This window comes from Acomys minous (genome assembly GCF_964271855.1).
Source record: "Acomys minous genome assembly, chromosome: 15".
Lineage (NCBI taxonomy): Eukaryota > Metazoa > Chordata > Mammalia > Rodentia > Muridae > Acomys > Acomys minous.
The window spans coordinates 77,846,482-77,870,522 of NC_140497.1; the positions used below are offsets into that span (position 1 = coordinate 77,846,482).

At 38.5% G+C, this 24,041-nt stretch overlaps 1 protein-coding gene across 2 annotated transcripts in view; it reads left to right on the forward strand.

Annotated features, from left to right (window-relative positions):
• Positions 1-24,041, forward strand: part of CFAP299 (cilia and flagella associated protein 299) — a 451,865-nt gene that overhangs the window by 389,959 nt on the left and 37,865 nt on the right. The window lies entirely within an intron of this gene.

Genomic DNA, 24,041 nt, shown 5'->3' on the forward strand with positions numbered 1-24,041 from the left:
TCTTTGCCCCAGCCACATGGGTTGACTTCATTTCAGCTTCTGGGCTCTCTTATACTGTGCCACACCATCATGGTTAATATGGACAGATGGAATAAAGGTGGAAGATAATTAGGGAAAGGATAGCAATCAATTGAGCACTATGCTAAGCAATTTTCTATCTATCCTTTCATTTACTCTTTACCATAATCTTCCATGTTAAAAGTTTCTTTTTCACTTCACCATAAAGCATATCAGAGTCATTGCAGCATTAACTGGCATACCCAAACTTACACAGGGACCTTTGAATACAACAACTAAAGAATCCAAGGCCAGATGTCAAATGATAGGAATTTTTAACCGATGTCATTTTCCCTGTGTGCCTTCATCAGGTCATGGGTTTCTTTTACAGATGTCTGTCTCACTTAACAAAGCCTAATTTGAGGTTGCTTTTCAAAACCATAAGCAACCCTACCGTCCACAGTTAAGACAAGAGAATATTTTCCTTCCTGTACCCACCCTTGCCACTTCCTCCTCTAATTGAGCTTGGCAGAAAACAACCCTTTGTACTTAACCAGAAGTTCATTTTCAGTCACTGAGGGTAAGCATTACTGTGTGCCACAGCTTTGTGTGTGGAAGAGTGCTGAGGAGAACTAAAAGTGGCCTCTAATTATGGCTTCAGCCAAAAAGTCATCAGGGGAAAATTGGCCCTGGCTTGCTGAACCTCAGTTATGTCCCAGGATACTTTTAGAATCTATTCATATCCTCTGAACTATGGTTCACATTTTTTTTGTAGTATCCACTTAGAATTCTTTCACAGATAAAATGTGTTTCCCAATACATAGATAATTATAGCAAAGATGAACACTAAGCATCATCTCTCATGGAACACTCAAGAATAGAGAAAAGCTGACACAGTACCATTCACAGATGCATATGTTGCCTCTCCATAACCCCCAAATATGTTGGAACTAGTAACTCCTGCTGAATCCATAGTGGAATGTCATCATCCAGGCCAGTATCATCCTGACCTCATTGCTTAAAAAGAAACACAGTCAAATTCAAGCACTCATATGCTTGCATCCCTGAACTAACAAATAAGACTGCAGATACAAACATGCTTACACATAGGCTCACAATACACACACACACACACACACACACACACACACACACACACACCTGGAGGTCCATTGCTAGTGAGATTTCTGTTTGTCTCCCCAATTCTACTTGACATGTTAGAAAACAACCACCCAAGTTTCCAGACTCTAGATAACCACCCAGTAACACTAAATCTTATATTTTTATTACAGAGAATTTACATTCTGTTTATGTATTCTTTTGTGTTCAAAATTACAACAAGGCTTATCTACTCAATAACAAGTTGTTTTGCATGAATGTAAATTGTAATCTTATCACAGGCTAAAATACAAAAACCACAGAACTCAATACACATACATGTCATACAATAATTAGCAAGAGGATTCAGGAAGAGTGAAGATGAGAGTAAACTTTATTGCAGCATGAGATGAGGACAGCCTTTGTTCACTTCCCAGGGGTAATTATATACCTATGTTATTCTTTATTACCATGGTTCTGATTTCTGAAAAAGCTTATTCTGTATCCATATTAACTTATAATGTTTGCTAATGCCTCAGAGATGCCTGTTCTGCAAAGCTCTCTGATTGGTGGGTCTTTTAGAGAGTAGGCAACAGGATAGCTTCACGGCATGCACTTCACAAATATGGCAAATTTTTAGTCACAGGATGCTGGTCCAGAGATATTTCTAACATATTGAAAGCAGATCTCTTAGGGATTTTTTCTTATTTTTTCTTTTGTCTTTAATTTTTGTTTACTTTAAACTGTTCTAGGCTTCAAAGTACAAAAAAGACTATACCTTTTTCTCTTTAAAAGTGCATAAATGCATTTTACAAACAGAAATATTTTGTCAGCTGGTGGCACACGCCTTTAATCCCATCAGTCAGAGAAGCAAAGACAGGCAGATCACTTTAAATTTGAGGCCAGCCTAGCCTGCAAATCAAGTACAGGACACAGAGAAACCTTGTGTTGAACCCCACTCCCCCAAAGTCTTTAAAATACAGTGTATTTCACATCAGACTCCTTTTACAGGCAACATAGAACTTAACAGAAAAATTTCACATTTCCAGAATCTTAGTAAAAAACTGAAATAAAGTTGTAAGTATTTAGGTATTAACCCAATTAAAAATACTTATTTGATTCTATTTAAATGCCCAAAGATAAATTATTTTTAAGGTTTAAGACTATCAATACTTCTATTTTTAAATGAATGCTTTCTATCAGTCTCCTTTTGTTGCAAGTGTTCACACATATCTACCCTCCCTAAAATATAACTAGTAAGAACTGCTCATGGGTTCTAAATAATTCTGCTATCTCACAACCCTTTACCCAAAATGCCAAGCCTCACACCCTGCACCAATGAACGCACGGCAAGCAATGTTTCTTTTCCACTCACTGAGTAATCTGCCAATGTGGTTCCCTGCCACTTTGTCCATCCTTTTCCTTTACATCATTTGTGACCTGTCTGTGTTTTGCTGTGAGCTCTAGAACATAGAGATCGCTATGACATGACAGACTTCAGGGTCACACATAGTTGTGCTGTGTTTTCAGAGATGCAAGTGGCCAAAAGCTAAAATGAATGTCCCAGTGAGGACTCACTAAGTAGACAGTCGTCATGTGGATAAAAGGAAGTCCTTCCCATAGGAGATATGAAATAAAAACAAAGTAATTTGCTCATGCACAGATATCTGTACCTGTGATCCCACTGTGTATGAATGTATAATAACTAAAATTTTAGTATAATCATGCTTTTATTATTTCACACATGCCCCATGTACAGCAATTGACATGTACAAGTATTTAGTTTCCTTTCAGTGCTGGTACAGAAATGAATTTTCTTCATATTACCAAGTTCCTATTTGGTTTTGGTTTGTTATATAAAAGGAACATAGTAGTAATTGAGGACAAAGGAGCTATGTCTTCTTAAACTTTAGCAATTCACCTGTCAAATTACTTGTAAAGTTAAATGAGTTCTAGTTCCACTAATTTATAAAATTGCATGATACGACACACAACCAATTCCTTTGAAAATATATGATTTTATTTTCCAGTATTACAAAATAATTGTCACATAAAACAAATATAATTTCATAATCTAAGTAAGAACTTGCAAAACCAAATTCCCCTTAAAGATTTTGTTTTGGAAAACAAACAGCTTTTGGACTGTTTTATACTTTACTTCCGCCTGTTTTTAAGATTAAAACCATTAGTCCTCTAAAAAGATATAAATAATTCCATTCAAATACACAAGTCTTAGTTTGGGTTCATGAGCCAATGGGAGAATGACGAAACAAAATTCCGGCTCTGTGGTGACCATTTCCGCTTCTTTCTAGAGAAGGCCCTCTAAAAGTTTTCATGCCCCACCCAAGAACACAGCACCAACGGAGTCACATACAGCTGCAGTGCTCCTGAGTTTTGGCAACCAGAAGTGATTAATGTAATTTTTGGTTGCCTTCCCCAGGCACTCTAACACCTGTAGAAGGTATAGCAGAAGGCTGGCATTTGTGGCGCATACCTTAAATCCCAGAACTTGCGAAGCAGAGTCAGGCAGATCTCTGGGAGTTCAAGGCCAGCCTGGTCAACAAAGTGAGTCCAGGACAGCCAGGGCCACACAGAGAAAATGGATGGTAAAACACCATCCTCATTTTTTTCTTTTAATAATCAGAATTTTAAGCTTTTTGTTGATATTTACTTGCATTTGCTTCCACTTCTATGTAATCATATCTTGAGAGCGTGACACTGACTAGCCCTGATGCAGCATAGCTGCCATCCACAGACAAGCCTTACTCAGTACCGTGTACATCTACTGCTAGGTCACAATTTAGTCATACAGGATGAGCAGCTTCTATGGCAAGAAGGCTAATAACCATAGCACACAATTCAATAGCTTCCATTTTCTCCTCAGTCTTTAAATAAATAAGGCAATAAGCAAGTCCAAACAATGAAAAGGTAAATCATTTGGATGCTGAAACACTTTTTTTACTAGTCTTTACTCTCATATTGACCATAATCAACACAAGGGGAAGTCTTCAATGTCAACTGTTTGGCGGTTTGTTGTAAACTTAGTGTTAAAGAATTTGACTGTGCTGACAAGAAACTTAAGAAAATGAACAATACATGTAAAGAATGGAAAGAAAAGGGAAACTGATAAGGAAAATTAAAATGAGATCCTCTTCAAAGAAGGAGAGGGAAGATGGGAGGGAAGTGAGTTCCATAAAATACTTTAAAATTAATTAAATGAGTCTGTTTAAGCAGAACTTGTTTGGAGAATGATGTCAGCCAGATGATTCAACAGGAAGGTATAGTTCGTATTCCTCCTAAACCAGTGTCATGTTATCAGTACAAAATACCTTTTAAAAAAAAGTCACAATTCAACTAAGTAGGACCACCCAGAAGACACAACAGAGAACAGTCATCTTTACATGTAACAACAGCTCTACTCTGTTGGGTCAAGATCTCCCCAAGACTAGCTTAGCCTAGCACTAAGCACAATGTCTAACTATCTCATTTCCCTGAGACCAGAAAGGGACACCAGGATGTGTGCTGGAGGCCAGGCTTCTGGCTTTTTAGAGTGCCCTCTTTGGAGCTCACTCTATGTTGCTTCACACTGTGTACTGAGAAACTTGCATTGTCCTGAGCAAATGGGAAGAAAAGTGAGCTGTAACCCTAGGTCTTGGGAGACTACGGCAGGAAGATTATGAGCTCAAAACGAGGATGGGTGAAAACAGGGAGGCGCTTTGTCCAGCAAACAACAACAACAACAACGAAATGAAAGTAAAGAGATAGAGAAAGGAAGGAAAGAGAGGAGGAGGAGAAGGAAAGGGCCTTGCAGCAGAGTGCCCACAGGCCCAGAGTAAACAAGGCAATAGAATAAAATACTAAAAAGAAATATTGACATCAAAAGGTTCTATATGAGCTGTCCATCAAAAATACAGAAATAAAGACATTGCTCGACAAACAAAAGGAGAGAGAAGCCATTGCTGCTAAATCTGCAACATTAGAAATGGTCAAGGAAACTCTTACAAATCAGTGATAACTAACATTCCATAAATGCAGAAATCATAGGACTGCTAGATATATAGAAATATAGATGATTACTACTGTGTTGGTGCCGAATAATTTACAGTACTATAGAATTCAAAAGGTTAAGAAATTGATAGTACAAAATTGTAAGCACAATTTTATTACTGGGCACACAGTTTTAAGTGTTGTATCTGTGACAGCAATGACAGCCATGTGCAGGAGTGGAGACTGGCAGAAAAGAGATTTTGCATATGATTCAAGTTAAAATTTTATCATCTTTAAATAGACTATGAGTTCTTCATGTCCACTTCATAAGCAAACAAAAATAAAAATATGTAGGAAACAGAGAAAACAGAGACAGAAGGAATCTGAGCACACCACTGTAAAAATAATAAAGCCGCATGATTATGAAAGACATCCAAAAAAGGAAGAAAGGAACAAAATATTCAAAAACAAGAAATGACAACTCATGTATAATAATTATGACATGTGTGAGTTAATTCTCCAAATCAAAAGAATAGCTAATTGGGTAGTAAAAACTAAATCTCACAATATGCTGTCTATTAGAGGTTTTGTTTAGCCTTATAATACATACTGGCCAAAAAGGAAGGACGTGAAAAATATTATGAGAAAAATAAATATCAAAAGATACGAAGCAAGAAAAAAATAGCAACTCAAATGGAGCTTTAATGCATTACATTCAAAATGGATGGATAGATCATTGAAACAGAGAACCAATATAAAATAGTATACTTGAATAAAACTTCACCCCAAAGTAGTAAAATACACATTTTTTTTAACGGAATGAGTATAAATCATGCTCCAAGACAGATCATATGGTAAGTCAAAAAAGCTTCTCAACAAATTTAAGAAAATTGAAATCATAACTACAATAATATAAAATAGAAATCAGTAGGCACTTGAGAAATTTCACAAATATTTGGAAATTCAATTACATAGTGCTGGAGGAAAAAACCCTGGGGAAAAGATTAAATGAAATGGGAAATAAAAAATATCTTTAGACCCATGTAAATGGAACCTCAATGGAAACTAAAATGTAAGGGTGCTGAGGAAACAATTGCAAACAAGTATAGTGCTAAATACCTATGTATAGAAAAAAAAAGTCTGAGGACTTAACTTACTCCCAAGAAAGTATTATAAAATAAATTAAGCCCAAACTCAACATGAGGAAGAAAATAATATCAACACATAGATAAATTATATAGAAAAACAGAAAAAGGCAGCTGTTTTTAAGATAAAATTTACAACATTCACTAGAAAAGACAAAGCTTATGTATGACAGTGCAGAAGTACCAGCTGACACAAGAGTACACATGATAATAAGAGACTAACATGAATAATTACATGCCAATAATTTTGATAGTTTAGATGTTAACAAATGCTTCTAAGCATACATGAGGTAATGGAAAATTTAAATATATCAGTAACAAGTATGAAGACCGAATCAGGAATCAAAACTTCTAACAAAGCAAAGCTTGGGGCAGATGGTTGCTGTTGAAGTCTATTAGACATTAAAGAATTGCTTGCACTCCTTAGCTTTTCCAAAAATGTAAGCCAAAGGAATACCTCCAAATGCAATTTATGAGTCCAGTAGTACTTTGATTCCAAGGCCAGGCAAGGACATTCATTGTAAGTAGACTACAGACAAATATCCCAGATGAATACACATGCAAAATACATCAGTAAGACATCAGCATTCTGAATTTAATGACACCTCTACAGGAACATGATGTGTGATGAAATGGAGTTAATTCTGAGAGTGAGAGGATATAAAGTACTCATATAGAAATGTAGTACATTTGTTCAAAGACTAAAGGGCAAAGCTCATGATCATCCCAATATATAACTAAAAGCATTTGACCAAACTCAAATTTCTTTTTCATCAAAATTTTCAACAAACAGGTAGTAGAAAACACATAAATTGATTAAGTCTCCATCTAACATTACATTCAGAAGTGAAACACTGAATGCTTTTCTTCATAGGTCAGCTATTACAGAATACTCACTTTTACAGTTTAACACAGTATTAGAAATCCTAGCCAGATAAATATAAGTAGGGAAAGAAATGTAAGACTCCAGATCATAAAAGAAGTGTGTGTGTATGTATATATATGGCTTACATTTTTGGAAAAGCTATATATGTGTATATATATACATACACACACACACACACACACACACACACACACACACACACATGGTGGTTTGATAAGAATAGTTCCCATAGATTCATGTGTTTGAATGCTTGGCCCATAGGGAGCAGCACTATTAGGAGGTGTGGCCTTGCTGGAGTAGGTGTGGCCTTGTTGGAGGAAGTATGCCACTGTGAGGGCAGGCTTTGAGATCATATATTATGAAGCTGTGCCCAGGGTGGCACACAGTCTCCTTCTGCTGCCTGCAGATCCAGATGTAGAACTCTCAGCTCCTCCTCCAGCACCAGGTCTGCCTGAATATGGCCATGCTTCCTGCCATGGTGATAATAATAGACTGAACCTCTGAAACTAAGCCAGCTCAATTAAATGTTTTCCTTTATAAGAGTTGCCTTGGCCGTAGTGTCTCTTCACAGCAATAGAACCATAACTAAGACAGCATGTATTTACACATTCATGTTCACCTGGATATGGGTGTGAGTACATGTGAGAAGGCATAGGTGGAAGTCAGATGTATTCTTCTACTGATTTCTTCATTGTAATAAAGATTTCATTAAAATTAGTCACATGTGTATGTATGTGTATATACACACACACACACATACAGTACCTGTAGAAGCCTGAAGAGTGTCTGCTGAACTGGAGTAACATGTCTTATGTGAGGGCTGGAAACAGAGCTATGGTCCCATGAGAAAGGAGTGCTGAGCCAATGAGCCATCTCTTAAGCCCCCAGCATCCTTTCTGAGACAAGGTTTCTCATTGAACCTGGAGCTTAATTATTTGGCAAGACTGGCTGGCCTGGGAGACCTGGGAGACCCTCCTGTCTCCACATCTCCTTTACTGGGATTGTAGTCATGTGCCACCACCCTCTGCTTGCTACATCAGAGCTGGGCATCTAAACTGAGGTTCCCATGGTTGTATGACAGGCCCTTTATTGAGTCATCTCCCCAAACCCTACCATGAGCTTAGAAAATCCTTATGACTAAAAATGCTTGTGCTTACACATTAATGTAACTCACTAACAACATAAAAATCATATGTATACCAATGACATATATATATACCAATGACAAACTAGCTAAAGAAATTAAATAAATGCTTTTACCAAAATATAAAATACTTAGACATAAATTTAACTAAAGAAATGGAGGAGTTATGCATTAAAATTCTTAAACATTGATGACGGATATTGAATAGTTACAAGAAAATGAAAACACACTGTTCATTTACTTAATAATTCTTTTTGGTTAAATTTATCAGAAGGATCATTATGTCTAGATGGGCGTGGTGGCTTATGTCTTTAATCCCAGCACTTAGTGAGGCACAGACAAGGGGATGGCTGTGAATTCAAGGCCAGCCTAGTTACAAAGCAATCCAGGATCGCCAACGTTACACAGAGAAACCATGTTAAATATATATATATATATAATTTGTGTGTGCTGCATTTCTGTTGTGCAATAAATGTTTGAGACTATCAGCTATAGAGAACAGGTTTATCTTGGCTCCTACTGTTGGAAGTTTTATTCCCCAATGAAGCATCTCTGTGCATTGGGCCTGTAGCTAGGCAATACATTTTGACAAAAGCACATGGCTGACTAAAGCTTCCGTGTAAGGTCTGAAAAGTTGGAGAGAAGTGGCCAGAGTTTCACAGTCTCCTGTGAGAAGGACTCCATTAATGACACAAAACCTCCTACTAGCAACTCCAGAGAAGTTGATTAATCTGCTTTTAGGAAGTAAGAATAATAGGAAGTTTTTCAATTTGTTGGAAAGCTAGTTTTCTTTGTTTTGTGGATAAACAAATAAATGTCTTTATGTTTTTCAAAACCTTGGACTTTTCCTTAATTAATTTTCAGTGAAACACATTTTTGAAAGATACAAAGCTTGATGATGCCGATAGCTTTACTGTAGTCAATCTCTCTTGAATTTGCACTCAAACAATATGTACCAATGGCTACATTTCCGAAGATGTTTCAGTCACACCTCCTGTGGAAACCATAGAATTTGCCCAGAGTTTATCTTTGTCTGAAGATGAACATGAGCCTCTTAGTGCATGCAGGAAGCAGCTGCACAAAGCGGTGCAAGGAAGTGAGGAGAGAGCACTGTTAGTAAACAAAGCAACAGACAGATGGGGAGCAGGGCTAAGGAACGACAAACCAGAATCTGTTCAAACAAAACAGACTGGGATTAACAAGGAGGAAGGGCCTTTCCTGCTAAGGCAGTGAAATCTTCATCTAGGAAAAGCACATTGCACACCTGGCTCATGTTTGTTATGAGTGCTACATCCTTCATTTTTTTTCTATGTTCTTGTACATTTCAGTTCACTAAAAACAAAATGAAATGGGTGGATAGATGTGGCATATAATATTGTAAATGTCAAATATAAATACTGATACCCCAAAATATAAAATATCACATGCTATTTTGCAGGTTTACTATTGTCTTTGACTAGAAGCTGCAAATATTATAAATCATAAATACTTATACATTACTTATTATTAATAAAGAAGTAACATATGAAATCACTATCTTTAAAATTGTCAAAATGACTAGAAGAGAGGGCATTGTAGTTCCACATCTCTTGAAAGGAAATGAGAGTAAAACTTAAGACTCTGATTTACTTTAGTGTTTTAAGGGAGGCGTGCTGGAATGACCAGTTCTAAACTCAATCACTCATCTGTTCCCAGAGATGCTACACATAGAACATTCCTCTCTTCTTATCAACCCCATGGGGTCAAGTCTGGTTTTGGGGTGATGGGATTCTTGATCCTCCATGCCAGGGTGAGTGAGTCTGTCCTCAAAAACAAAAAGAAGCAAAATATATCCATGCACCTCCTAGTAGATAGGTGAAACTAAGTGATCATCTATCTCTACTGCTGAATGTAATAGTGGAGGTACTACTGAAATTTTTATCTTATGGCATCATTTTACAAGTGTTGTGCCTCTTGAATGCTTTGTCACCTATAGATTTTATCTCACTTAGTAGCTGTAACATGATTCACAATGATAAAATATAATCCTTCATTCAAAAAATGCTGTACTCAGGTATCTGAAAAAAAAAAAAAACAAACATCCAGAAGCACAAATTAAAGTATGATTGAGCATTTGTGGAAGGTACAGGAAAGACTGCAGTCTTTGAAAAATGAGTTAGGAGTAAGAAAGAAACACATAGATTAGGAGATAAAAGACAAAGGGAGCGAAAAGGAGACATGAGACATTCCTGTCATCCCTTCCCAGTGAGTTCTAAATCAAATCTGTTATGGTTTCGATTACTCCCATATGAGTAACAATGCAATGAGCTTAACAGAGATAATCTTGGAATGGCGATGTCTTTGTCTTGCTGTATTTATGATATTTGACAAACCTGAATAAAGTATGCGACAGGCCAGTATTTGCCAAAGCAAACAGGTGTCCGGATTAAAACCCCACTCAAGAGCTGGGTGTATGCCTTTAATCACAGCACCCAAGAGGCAGAGACAGGCGAATCTGTGTGAGTTCCATGCCAGCATGGTCTACAGAGTTAGTTCTAGAACACTCAAGGCTACACACACACACACACACACACACACACACACACACACACACACACACACACAACCCTGTATTGAAAAACAAAACCAATCAACAACAACAACAAAGCTAGAAGTACCAAAATTTGAAAGTTTAAATTTGAGTAATAAACAGTGGAGGTGTACAAGATAGAAGGACTCAACAAATGTTGGTTCTGATTATCTAGGGTAAATTCCTTAACTTGTGAGACTTAGTTTCCATGTGTGGTAAACATGAATAATAATACTGACATCATTGTGCTAGTGTGGGGCACAGTACAGTATGGAATGGAAAACACAGAATGAGAAAACTAACCCACAGAACATACTTCCGGATGACAAGGAATGGGTAACTGTGAGCATACAATGACTGTCAGTGAGGTAGGAAGCTCCTTCTGGGTTTCGTTGTTGCTGCTTTTGAGATTATAATAATGTCATCCCTGTCCCCTTCATCCCTTCAAACCCTCCATATAACCCCCTTGCTCTCTTTCAAACTCAGAGTCTTTTTTTCAGTGTGTGTGTGTGTGTGTGTGTGTGTGTGTGTGTGTAGTGACAATTTTTGGTTGTTTTAAAAACACAGAAATGTTATGGGAATATGTTTTTCTTTTAATCCCAGGTGTGGGATTTGGGACTGCTTCAGAGTGTCCGCAGCAGCTGACTATGATTTGTCTAGTGCTCTGGCAGGTGTGTGATTTTTCCAGCTGCAGACAGTTTCTGCAAGTGTGTGATGTTTTGCATTCTGGAGCCTCCTGTGAGGAGATACAGATGCTAGATTCCTGAGAGGGGCTGGGGTGGAGGCTGCTGCTGCTGCTGCTGCTGCTTCTGGTGCTGGTGGTGGTGGTGCTGGTGGTTGCTATTGTTGCAGTTTGTCAAGTGGATGTGTGCAAAGAGATGAGAAGAAGAAATTGAATATCCTGACAGCAAAGATCAAACCTGACCCAAGGAACTCAACATCCCTAATTAGCAGAAAGTAGTATAAGGGTATCGCTGGCCCCTCTCCCCTCTAACTTTCTTTCTCTCCTATCTAGTGTTGGGGCATTGAAAGGGGAAAGAGTGGTATAAGGAGGTAGGAAAAGTAACCCAATAAGTAGCCAGAAGTCTGGCTACTCATGTGTGTGTGTGTGTGTGTGTGTGTGTGTGTGTGTGTGTGTGTGTGTGTATTTATGTGTCTGTGTATGTGTACTTAAATATAGGAATACAACCTGCCCAGTCTGCAAAATGTTACTTGGTCACATATGTCTTCAGGGATGACCATGTGATTATTAGATAACCAATTGGTGTCTTCTTCCCTGGGGATACCAAGAAGGAGGCCATAACAGAAAAAAACATAACCAACCCAAATGCAGAGCTGCTGCCCCAGTGGGTATATCTACAACACAAGTCCTGCACTTGGGGCTCAGGGAACATTGTAGAAGAAAGGGGAGAGAGATTGTAAGCAACAGCGGATCAGGGAGTTGGAGTATGACTGTGTGTCCTAGTGATCCAAGAAGCTACACCCACGAAGTCTCACCAATAGGACTGCCTAAGTATGAGGTGACCAAGGGAAACTGTAATAAACATGCTACCCTGGATCCGGAAGTGAAGGAGTACAGGCAACTGTGGACTGCTAAGGGTAGAGCGACTCTCAGGGGGCCTGCACTGATAGCAAACACCACACTCGGTTGTGGCCCAAAGATCAGTATGAACCAGACCCCTCTGCCATCTCAGGACTAGATAATTTTGAATCATTATGTACTGTCAGAAAAGTGATGAATGCTGGTTTTTGTTTTATTGTCTCAAAAAAATTCTTTTTTTGTTTTGTTTAAAAGCAAGGCATGCTTGTGATGCCTTTGTGTCAGACTAATTTGAATTGTCGAAGCTGCTCTCTGGTTCTATTTTTTAAAGTAATTGGGGACATCTTGGTGTTTTTGTTGTGGTGGTTGTATTGTTAGTTTAGTTTGTTGTGTTGTTGTGTTGGTGGTTTGTTTTGTTTTGTTTTCATCTCTCCTTTTGAGATGTGTGTGGTGGTGTGAGTGTTTTAGTCTTTTTTAAAGTGTTAGTCAATAATAGACAGCACTCCAGAGAGCAGGACAGATGTAACTCACCTTCCACTTCCCAGATCTAGTTCAGAAAGTGCGTCCTCACCTACTGCTTGTAAAAAGGATTGTAGAAATGTCTCTGTTCATAACGGATTCTTCTCTCCTCCTTGGAGTGCGGTTGAAAACTGTCTCACCTGCCTTCTCTCTAGGATACACTATTTATGTGACTGTGTGGTTATTTGTCATTTGATGAATTGGCAGATGGGGAGGTAGAATGCTTTTTTTTTTTTTTACTTCTTTCAACAGTAAATGAAAAACATTATTGTACCCTTTAAAAAATACCAAATGGATGGAGTTCCTAATTTAAAACTATTCTTTTGTGCTATCCGTCATTTTCTTAAGTGCTTAATGTCAATTTGCAGCTCCCTGTGTGGTGTTCCTAGACCCCAGCTGAGTACCTGGCCAATAGAATTACTCAGAGTGATGTTAGGAGGCAAATCCTACAGATTGCTACCCTATTTCCAGTGGTGACGTTAAAGGCCTCCTTCATTAAGAAATGGGGAATACGGGACCTTCTGGTAACATAGAGACTGAACAAATTCTCTCTTTCTCTCTCTCTCTCTCTCTCTCTCTCTCTCTCTCTCTCTCTCTCTCTGTGTGTGTGTGTGTGTGCCTGTGTGTGTATGAGAGGGCTCAAATGAGGAAAAAGAATGGAGAAATGATTGTAATTATATTTATAATTGCAAGAATTAAAGAATCTAGGAATATGTGGGGGAGATATTTAACAACACAGGGACTCGTCCGTGCTATCCCCCTTTGTTCTACAGTAAGGAGCCCTTGAGCAACTGGCTGAAGCTTTCTCATTCAATAAAAATCAAGGCAAAAGTACTGACTCTTTAAACATGTTAATAGGGATTTTATCAGGCTATATTGTTTTCATTTTTTAAAAATATTTAGGTGATCTCCTCCCACCTTTCCACACTCTTGCTTCTTGTTGACTCCTTTGTCCTGGACCAATGTTTTTTTTTGTCTCAATTCTCTGTATATGCATTCTTCTGATATCTATTAAACAAAACTCTTCACAAGTTGGGGAAATAGAAAGGCCCATACTGGGTAATGTGCATCTTTCATTTCATATCCTCGTAAAAATAATTCTTCTTTCCTTTACCTTTCCTTGAAGGGGTTTTGGTTGAGTTTGGCAATCCTTGCAGATTTTAAGGGAAGATCTGGAGGAGTTGATTTTGTTTGGCCTTGTAAAACAATTTGCTCAGCACCATTGGTGTGGGCCTTGGGTTGTTGTTTTAGGTATAGCCATCCTCAGAGTTTCCTCGTGGTGGCTCAGCTTCCTTGCAAAACGCACACACTAGGCTCTGGAGAAAAAGCCAGGTCAGCAGGAACAGCTGCACTCTCTTCTGAAGGAAAACTGAACTGTCTGAATCTCAGTGAGATAACATTGCTCCTCGGGATTCCCCAGCTGTCTGTCATAGGCAGCAAGCAAATGCCCTAAGCCTGGTCACAGGCAATAAAAGCACGCACCTAATCTTAGGAAAAATGGAGTGTACCCTGTCAGATGGTAAAATGTGGTTTTACACTGTGATAAGCTTATCTTCAAGTATCCAGACTTGGGGGGTATTTAAAAGACTGTGAAATACCAGAGACGTTTTATGTGAGAAAAGCTTGTAATAAAACCATGTTCCAAAATTTGTTACAATAAATCAATTTTAAAGGCAGTATTTTCATTCCTGATGCTCTCATTCCTTGAGCGGGAGGAAAACTGCAAACGCTTGATTAAAGTAGTAGAATATTATCAAATTGCAGTGGGGGGGAAACCCATGTATTTTGTTAGAATTTTCTATAATCTTCAAGAATTCAATTATTTCTTTTTACCAGTTTAAGTTCATGGTGTATACACTGAACTGTGGTCCAACAAGAGAAGGAAATAAGAAAGGAGCCAGCTCGCAGACACACTCCTAGCAAATGCAACACATGACAAGGGACTGTCATTTAGTTCCTGCTTCTGAAGTGCAATTACCAGGCCAGTGTCCATTATGCCTGTGTGTGTGTCCAGTGTGTGTGTGTGTGTCCAGTGTGTGTGTGTGTGTGTGTGTGTGTGTGTCCAGTGTGTGTGTGTGTGTGTGTGTGTGTGTGTGTGTGTGTGTGTGTGTTCATATATGTGGATGTACCTGTGGATACCAGAATAGGTTGTCAGAGTCCCTGGTGCTAAAGCCACAGACATGGGTGCTGGGAATTGAACTCCTCCTCTACAGAGTCAGCAGGCACTCAACACTGCTGAGCAATCTCTCCAGCTCCTTGGACCATCTTTTTCTGATTTAATTGTATTTATTGGAATTGAAGGCACAACCCTTCAGTTGTTATTTACCCAATGAATCCACAGCAATATATGAATTTTTCTGAAAGTGATAACTTTTACCTTACCTTTTCTATAAAATTCTTATTTTTCTTTTCTTATAAGCCCACATTATTATGAAATCAGGAGTTTATAAAAGCATAATAATGCAGCTTTCAGTAACTTGTGTGTTAATAATTTCTTTCCTTGTAAATCAGCCTAAAGATCTCAGTACACTGAACTTTTAATGAACTTTTTTTTTTTTGAGACAGGAGTTCACTGTGTAGCCCTAGCTGGCTTGGAACTTACCTTATACACCAGCCTGACTTATAATTCAGAGACATCTGCCTGCCTCTGCCTCTAGAGAGCTAGGCTTGAAGGCATGTGCTGCCACGGCCTTCCTTCCCTTTACCTTGAGTTCTAAAATGACAAACATTCCCAAGTAAGCTTGAATTGGAGATTTTAATACATTGCCTGAGAGTCTCTTCCTGTTAGCTTGAGAAATAACAGGCCTTTTTCATAAAGAAAGAGTGATTTAAAAATAAAAAAAAAATGTAATTCTCAGGCCTTGTGGATAACCAGCAATAATATTCTCAGTGATTAAAGAAAACCTGACAATGTTTCCACTGTAACCATCCCTGGCCAGGAATGGTGTGAGAAATGCATTGAGTCCTCCCCAGAGACCGTTCAGGAAGCTTGAAGACTTCCTCCCTGAGCTGGCTGCTGCATGGGAGGGCTTCGTGCTCATCAGTGCCTATTGGTGTTCCTCCATGGCAAAGGGTGAAGTGTTCCATTAAGCTATTATGTTAAGATTTATAAGTTAATGCAAAGTGATTTCAAACTTCACTCAGAGAATCTAAAGTGTCGTGTTCATTGGAGTCTGCATTTTTCTTCTACTCTCATCAATTCTTCTTCTGGTCTCCTCATGATCCAAAATATTGATTAGATAATAAATGCATGGTGAACTGTAGTGTTGTGGCTGACAGCACATCTGTGGAAGGACAGCTTGATTTTGGGTGGTAGATACATCCTACAGGTTACATATATTAGAGACAGGAGGATAAGTGATGTGGCATTTGTTTCACTGATAGCGCGGTCCAGGGGTCTTTAGGTCGCTAAGCCTTGGGAAAGTCTCTGACGTGGTTGAAGCTTTGTCTTCTGTTGCATATGCAGAGAATTTTGTTATATCTCACTTTTCTCCCCAAGTTTAAAAACACAAAACCTGTAGTACATTGTTAAAAAAATCTATAGTCATGGATTAGAATTCAGATCTATCTCACTGATTATACCTGGGTTTTTTTTCTTACTACATAATTACTTATAATCAATTGTCTTTGGTTTGATCTTCCTATGACTTCAGTGAACTCTGGGGCCTCATATCCTTACAGCAAAGAAGAGCTCAATCTTAAAAGGGATTTGTTAACATTTATTTATATTCTGGCCTGGATACTAAATTAAAATTTGTATTGTGGTTGTAAGACTAACTTTGATAATAAATGTACAGGTAACTAATCTAAATAAATAGATGTCAGTGATTAATGTGTTTTATAATGCCCAAATAATTTCAAGGAAATAACCTAGTGTCCCATGAAACATTTAAACTCTAAATCTGATAGGCAGTGAATGCCTTTTGGTTCTCAATTATACATTCAGGATGTTTTTTATTGTGCATATATATACATATATATGTGTACGTATGTATGTATATGTATGTATATTTGTATGATAACTGCATCTAAATTCAACATGTAAGAAGTGTTTCACAATAACGAAATATTTTATTCCCAAATTCCTCTTAGCTTAGCAAATTAGAGAACACCAAAGTTTTCATTTAAATTTTACCTCAGAGTTGACAGTGACCAACTTCATTTTTATTTTAAAAATGTCTCTGTCAGCAGGAACAACTGAACTCAGAGCTCTGTTATAAGATGTGGGCCCTGCAGTCCAGTTTTCACTATAGGGAAGGGAAGGATGGCTCCAAAGCTAGAGCACAAGCCTCACTAACATCTCCAGCACAGGCCTACACACCAGGGCTGTGGGGAACTCAAGAAGACTTCCCGCACAGGCTAGCCAGCCAGCTTAGCAGAAGTGTTGCATTCTAGGTTCAGTGACATATCCTGCCTCAGAAAATAAAGTGGGGGAATGATTGAGAAAAAAACCTGACATTGACCTCTGGCCTCATATGTGTGCATGCACAAACACTAAAATCCTTTTTTAAACATATGATTTAATAAATACTCGTTAACAGTGTTTTCCCTAATCTTAGGCCTTCAGCTTCTTGACTTGGAAAAAATTACAATATTCTTTTTGCGGTAAATATTTCGGTTAATCTATTTAAATCATTTATTTACCAGCACTTAGAGGCACAGGCCATCATTTTCTATGTTACTTTTAGACTTGACTTTCTGACTTTTCCAGCTTCCTTGTCCTGGATTTTGGCTTACTTTTCTCTCCCACCTCTTCGTAAGCATGCGCTCTTCTCACTGTGTTCAGCTGAGCTCACACGTAGCGACGCAGCACCAACACAGATGCTCATCATGAGTGATGCAGCACCAACACAGATAGATGCTCATTGTTCCCCAGATACGCTCATACAAAATGCTTAGGCGAGAACACGGCTAAAAGAGGGAAACATAGACAAGTTAACATTTATTACAAACGCAAGGGTTTGGATAGATTTGGAACCATGGATCTCTTCCAAATGGAGGGGTTTTCTTGTATGTGATTTCTTCTACTTATTTGTCTGTATGCTAAAAGGAAATTTACATTGAATGTGTTCATCATCAAAATTGATGTCAGGCTTAAGTTATTAGGATAAATCTGGCTGCAATAAAATTCTGGTCAACTCCATAAATACCATGGTGACTTTCATGTGATGCGAAAGCACATCATAAGGACCTCTGAGATCACACCGCATACCAGAGAAGGGATCACAGAAGTGCTGCTGTCGGGTTCAGAACAACATTCTAAGAAGGACTTGTGTGTGTGGGGGGGGGATGAGTTACAGAAAAGGAAGAGGAAGTTTTGTTGCATCCAAAATGTCTGTGTCTGTTTACTTGCTTAATACACCGTGAAAAAGGATGGCCTAACCTTAGTCTTTATGACATGGTTAGAACTCAGTTTCAGAAGCAAAATTTGAAATTGCTGCCAAAGCGCACACATGCTTTGTGTGTATGTGTTTGTGTGTGTGTGCGTGCGCATACACACACATGCTCACACACACATTATACACAATACTCAATACACATTCAAACACTATGTACACACACATACTAGATACATACAAACACCATGTATACACACACCATACACACACTATGCTCACACATGCTAATCACACACACACACACCACAGTACACACGTACAAACACCACATACACAACACACACACAACACATACAGTACACACATACAAACACCACATACACAACACACACACAGACACACACACACACAACCTACAAATGCTGACCTTACACTTACAGAATACATAGCATCTACTTCTTAGAAAGTACTCATTTGATTCTCTAAATGATGTATCTGATGCATTGAGAAAGTTGCACAAGTCTTTGGACTTTTCAGTACCTCAGACAAAAGCAGACAAAAATAACCATATGTTAGAGCCTAAAAGAAATCAGGGTACAGGGAATTATACAAAGGTAACATAAAATAGTGTTTTATCATTTTAAACTTACTCCACTAGAAAAAAAAATTATCTTTAAGCTGCATTTAAAAACCATGTAGGGAAAAAAAGAATATGTACGGATCAGATATTCACCCCACCCCTGCCTTCCATGTTAAAACAGAAGGAAAGACAAGAGATCAGTGGATAAAACAAGAAAGGAAAGTGGAATCTTAGCCCTGTACCCTTGAGATACATATTAGCATTTGCACCTTCTCACCACCTGACAAGATGGAGTTTGCATGGCACAGCAAGGACGATGTGCACGTGTGGAGAAAGTGGCTGCCTTTGGACAGGGAATCCTCATATGGGGACTGTGAAGGGGTAGAACTTCGTAGATCCTAGCTGAGCTGAAGCCAGGCAGGGGTTGAAAGGCTGGTCCAGGCTTGTGGCTCAGGTCCAGGCATCAACAGGAATCCGGAATCATGAATTCACGATCTCCGTCCCCAACAACTAAAACTTGTCTCAGATCGACCTCCAGCTTCTTTTCAGCATCTCAGGCTCACATGATTTCATAGGAGAAATACTACTGTAGCCAATGGCAGCAAGACTTAAATGGCCCTCCTGCCATATGAGCTCAATCTCTGGATCCTGAGAAATACCTGCATTTCCTGATGGGACACATAGCAGACATGAGAGGAAGGTGGAAGCAAGCATTCTGAACCAGGGAAGGTTCTGTCAGAGTTCAAGAAGGATTTTCTAGTCTGCTTTTACCCAAACACTGCAAGAAAGTCAAACTGTGCCACTATGTACCACTCAGAGGGTACAAAGGCATCCCAAGTGTTCTCTGTCTTGGTCGAAGGACACTATTGCCCTAAAGGAGGGGCTGGAAGGGGCTGTGGAAGTGATGGTTCCAACAGGAAACAGGAAGACGTGATGTTACCAAAGGGAAACATTAGATGCTAGAGAGTGATTCTCTACTTTTGTAATTCTTTATATTTATATGTGCTTGGGTGTACTGACATTTTTCTCTCTGTAATGACAAGTGCATGACCAAGCCAACGAATATACATTTTATTTCAGGTGCTACATTTCTTCTTTAACTTTTCATTGGACCTGTCCATGTTTGCTAGGTTATCTCTTTAAGGAGTACATTCTTAGTGTATTAATAAATTTAGACTCAGATGGCAAAGTGCTAAGAATAGCAGGCACATGTTGAATAGCCAACATGTATCTTGTGGATAGGCAGCAGTCTTCCTTCAGGTACAGATTACATATCTTTCCTTTGTGTGGTGAATTTACTGGATTGTTCATCATTTTTACTCAGTAGTGAACCTTCTTAAAGAATGTTACACTTTGTTCTAAAATACAGCTAATTAAGTGTGAGTCGAGACCCTCTGAAACTTTTAATGCTATTTGAGTGAGTCGTAAGCACCTTTCAAGTTGACCAATCTTGTTCCTGGTCCTTCTCCCAATATCCTGTGTACTGCAAGGTCTTTATGACTGGCTGGTGGACATTTGAATTTTTACTCATCCCATGTAACTGCCTGTAAGTCTTTCTTTGAATTTAGTCATAGTCCATTCCAGAGAATCATAAATGCAAAGGAAATACGGTTTCAGAGTTTGCATAAGTGTCAGAATAAAAGTTATAAAAGACACTGGAAGCCAAGAAAACTGTAGTGTTACAGTCTGATTCAAGAGGACAGACAAGTATTAGTTATGAAGAAGGTAAGTGATTGAATACAGAAATAAAATCTGAAACAAAGCAATTTATTCCATTTATTCAAGAAAAAAAATCATGAAAGAAGGAAGCCAAGCAAGACTGTGATGGAGTAATCTAGAAGTTAGCCAATAGGAAAAAAGCATGGATCCTTAAGAAGAAGGGGGAAGTCACTGCAAGTGATATGGGAATAAAAATTATGAAGACAAGCTGGATATGATGATATTGGTGGTGGAGAGGAAAGATATAAGACAACTCCAGGATTCATAAGTAGGGGATTACAAAGGCAACAGAGAAGAAAGCCAAGCTTAATTCCAAATATGACGAATAAGTTGGATTTGAAGTTTGCAATGAAGACAGCACTTGCAAGTGTATTCACTAGAAGACAGCACACTCTCACAGAAAACAGAGCTGGGCAGGGGAAAGGAATCAAAGGGAAACATTTGATCAGTAAGACTGAGTTTATCTGGTTTTCAAATACCACCCTCACGTCAATCAAACTCGAAGAAAAGTGAAACAAGTAATGATATTTTCTGTTTTCCATTTCATATGCCTTTTGGTGTCTAGATTTAGAAAGGAATGAGAAATATTATAATAATGCAAGGGAGGTGGTTCTTCTGTACAGCCCCTTATGTAAGCATTGAAGCCTCACAGAAATGTTGTGCTTGAGGGAACTCCAGCCCATATTCTTTACCAGAGCCTTGGCTACTTTTCAGATAAACAGCGTCCAAATAGTTCACTAGTCATGGAGGCCGTTGCCAGGCTAAGGCTTTCATTTCCTCTCCATGGCACTTTTCCCAAAGTATTCGAGCCTTTTGTGTTTTGAGGAAAGTTTTCATAAAGCCGAAATATGCCCCCAAAGCAGAGCAGATTGTTATTTTGTTCATTTTACAGTGCTGCCAGCTGCCAGCTACATCTCTCTTTCTCTCCTTTATTCTTTACAGTTTGCTGGGGTAGAAAACTATTTAATGACACTACTCAAAATTAATCATCAGACAAAGACATAAACTGACATTCTAGGGCATGGAGGAAGTCACCTACTGCTTTGCTGTGCAGATGTAAGCGTTGCTGGTCTGAAATGAAGCAATAACCTTTCCAGTTATTGGCCCAGAACTGGAACAAATGTCTTAGCATTCTGTTCACTGCTACTTGCAGTGCCGTTAGCTGAGTTCCTTTGTGAGCACTTAAAAATCCTCTTAAGTCAGTTTGATGCCAATCAAGCATGGTTCTGCTGGTTTATTCACCTCGTCAGTATCTTATGCCATCTTGGTTTTCTATTACAGTCACGATGCAGCTGTAGTCCTGGTTAAACTCCAATTGCCCGACAAAGAGTCAGTTGATTTCACAACACATTGAAAACAAGCATTTTGCTTATATCTTTTTTGTCACTACATGCCTTGACTAAGATTATGAGATAAACTTTTAGTTTCCATGGCTACAAATAACAACAAAGCGGATTTTTTTTCCCAACATCAATTGATGGAAAAAAGTGAGCAAATAAATACATCCTGGTTTATCGCCAAGATGCATTTTTTTAATTTTAGAGGTTTCAAATTATATTTTAACTCTAGATGTTGTAAGGTGTCTATTAAAAATACATATTGCATTTCTCAACTATATTATTTATGTTATATATATAATTTTATACTAATGTGCATACTTCGTGTGAGTGTATATATGTTTTGTGCAGTCTCTTAAGAAAAATGAGAACTGTCTTTTATTTGTAATAGTGATCCATTCATTATTTTTACATGTTAATTATGTTTATTACTATTATTTTGTGTGTGCCTGAGTGTGGAGTGTAGTTGCACGTATGTTAGGGTACATGTAAGGGGAGTCAGAGCAGCTTGCAGGAGTCAATTCTTTCCTTCCACTAATCAGTCCTAGGAATTGAGTTCTGATCCTCAGACTTGGCACCCACTGAGCCTTAATACCAGCCCTTTAAAATATTTTGAATGATGTAATATTTGTTGCCAATGACAACCTTTCTCCAACTCCAGTGGTAAAAGGAAGTGCTCCAGACCCGTGCTAGATGCAGTTTACACAATTCAAGCCCTGATAGATAAAGAAAGGGATGGAGATGGGGGTGGGGATCTGAACCTTGCAGTGAGGTTGGGCTCATCAGTAGCAGATGCTGTCTGTTTCAGGAGAAGTTTGAGTCCAGGGAACTAGTTTTCTGTGTTCCTTTTCAAGTTTTTATGAAAACAGATTAATTTACATGTTAGTAGAATTCACAGTCATTTTTCATATACTCATTTAGGGAGCGCCTTCATAACCATCAATCCTTCTGTTACTTAGCACCAGCACCCAGCCCAGTCCCAGTAATCACTGTTCTATTTTCAGCATGACTTTGTTTTTACATTACACACAGTATGGAGAGCATGCGGTATTTATCTTTCAGTGTTGTTTAGTTCTTTAACATGATGTGCCCCAGTTGGTTGGGGTTTTATTCTTATTTATCAGTGTGTGCTACACTGTGCCTCGGTTGCCATATTTTCTTTATTTGTATATCTGGTGATGAGCAGTTAGGCTGACTCCCCACCTTTGCTCTAGTATCACCCCAGCCCACCTGAGCACGCAGGCACCCCTTCAAGGAGTTCATTTTCTCCAAATACATACCCAGGGGTTGGCTAACTGGGTCATGTGGAAGTCCTACTTTTTAAGGACAGCCATGCTGCCTCTGCTTTCAGAATCCACCTGTGGAGATGCTAAATCCAAGTCCTACAAGTCATGACAGGAGCTAAGATGTCCAGCAATAACAAGACCCCTCTCCTCCATAAATAGGTAAATGAAAGATGCCCCCACGGATCAGCATGTGTGTTAGCACTAACGTCTGTGTGCACAAGCCACTTGCTGTCGGTATTTTCCAAAGTTTGGTGCTGAACCCACAATACTGAGAACTTGAATTAAATTTCTTGTTACTATTTCAGTAAATACACATTTAGTTCTTAATAGCAGCTCTAGAGCAGGCTACAAGTCGGGCAAATTACAACACTGAGTATTCCTACTTAGGGTGGTTTCCAGATCCCACAATTCAGGTCACAATCCAACACATTATATCAGTATTTTAGCCCCCATATGTTTTAATAACCATGTTGAATTACCATGCAACCCGTTAATTCGACTTATTGGACAAATGTGGTACATGAAGTTCAAGAATGTAGCCCCTGGTCACAATCATGTCTGCAGCACAAACGCAGTCATCTGCACGTTATAATTCCAGTTGATGGAATTTTCTATTATAGTTTCAGGCTATTTTAATGTTCTTCATTTTCAGCTTTGTATGAGATCCTCAGGTAACATTGAATTATCCATTACTTGAACTTAAATGGCTCTTTTACTTTCCAAGCTACATAAGAGTCTGTTTTTCTTCTAAGTCCACAACTCACAGATTCAGTATGATTGGATCAGTTTATAATGAGGTGAGCATCATTTTCTCTTGTTTTAGCCCAGATTTATCTGTGTCACATAGAATCTGACATAAAATGTATTCAACTAAGGTTTGCTACATATATCTGTT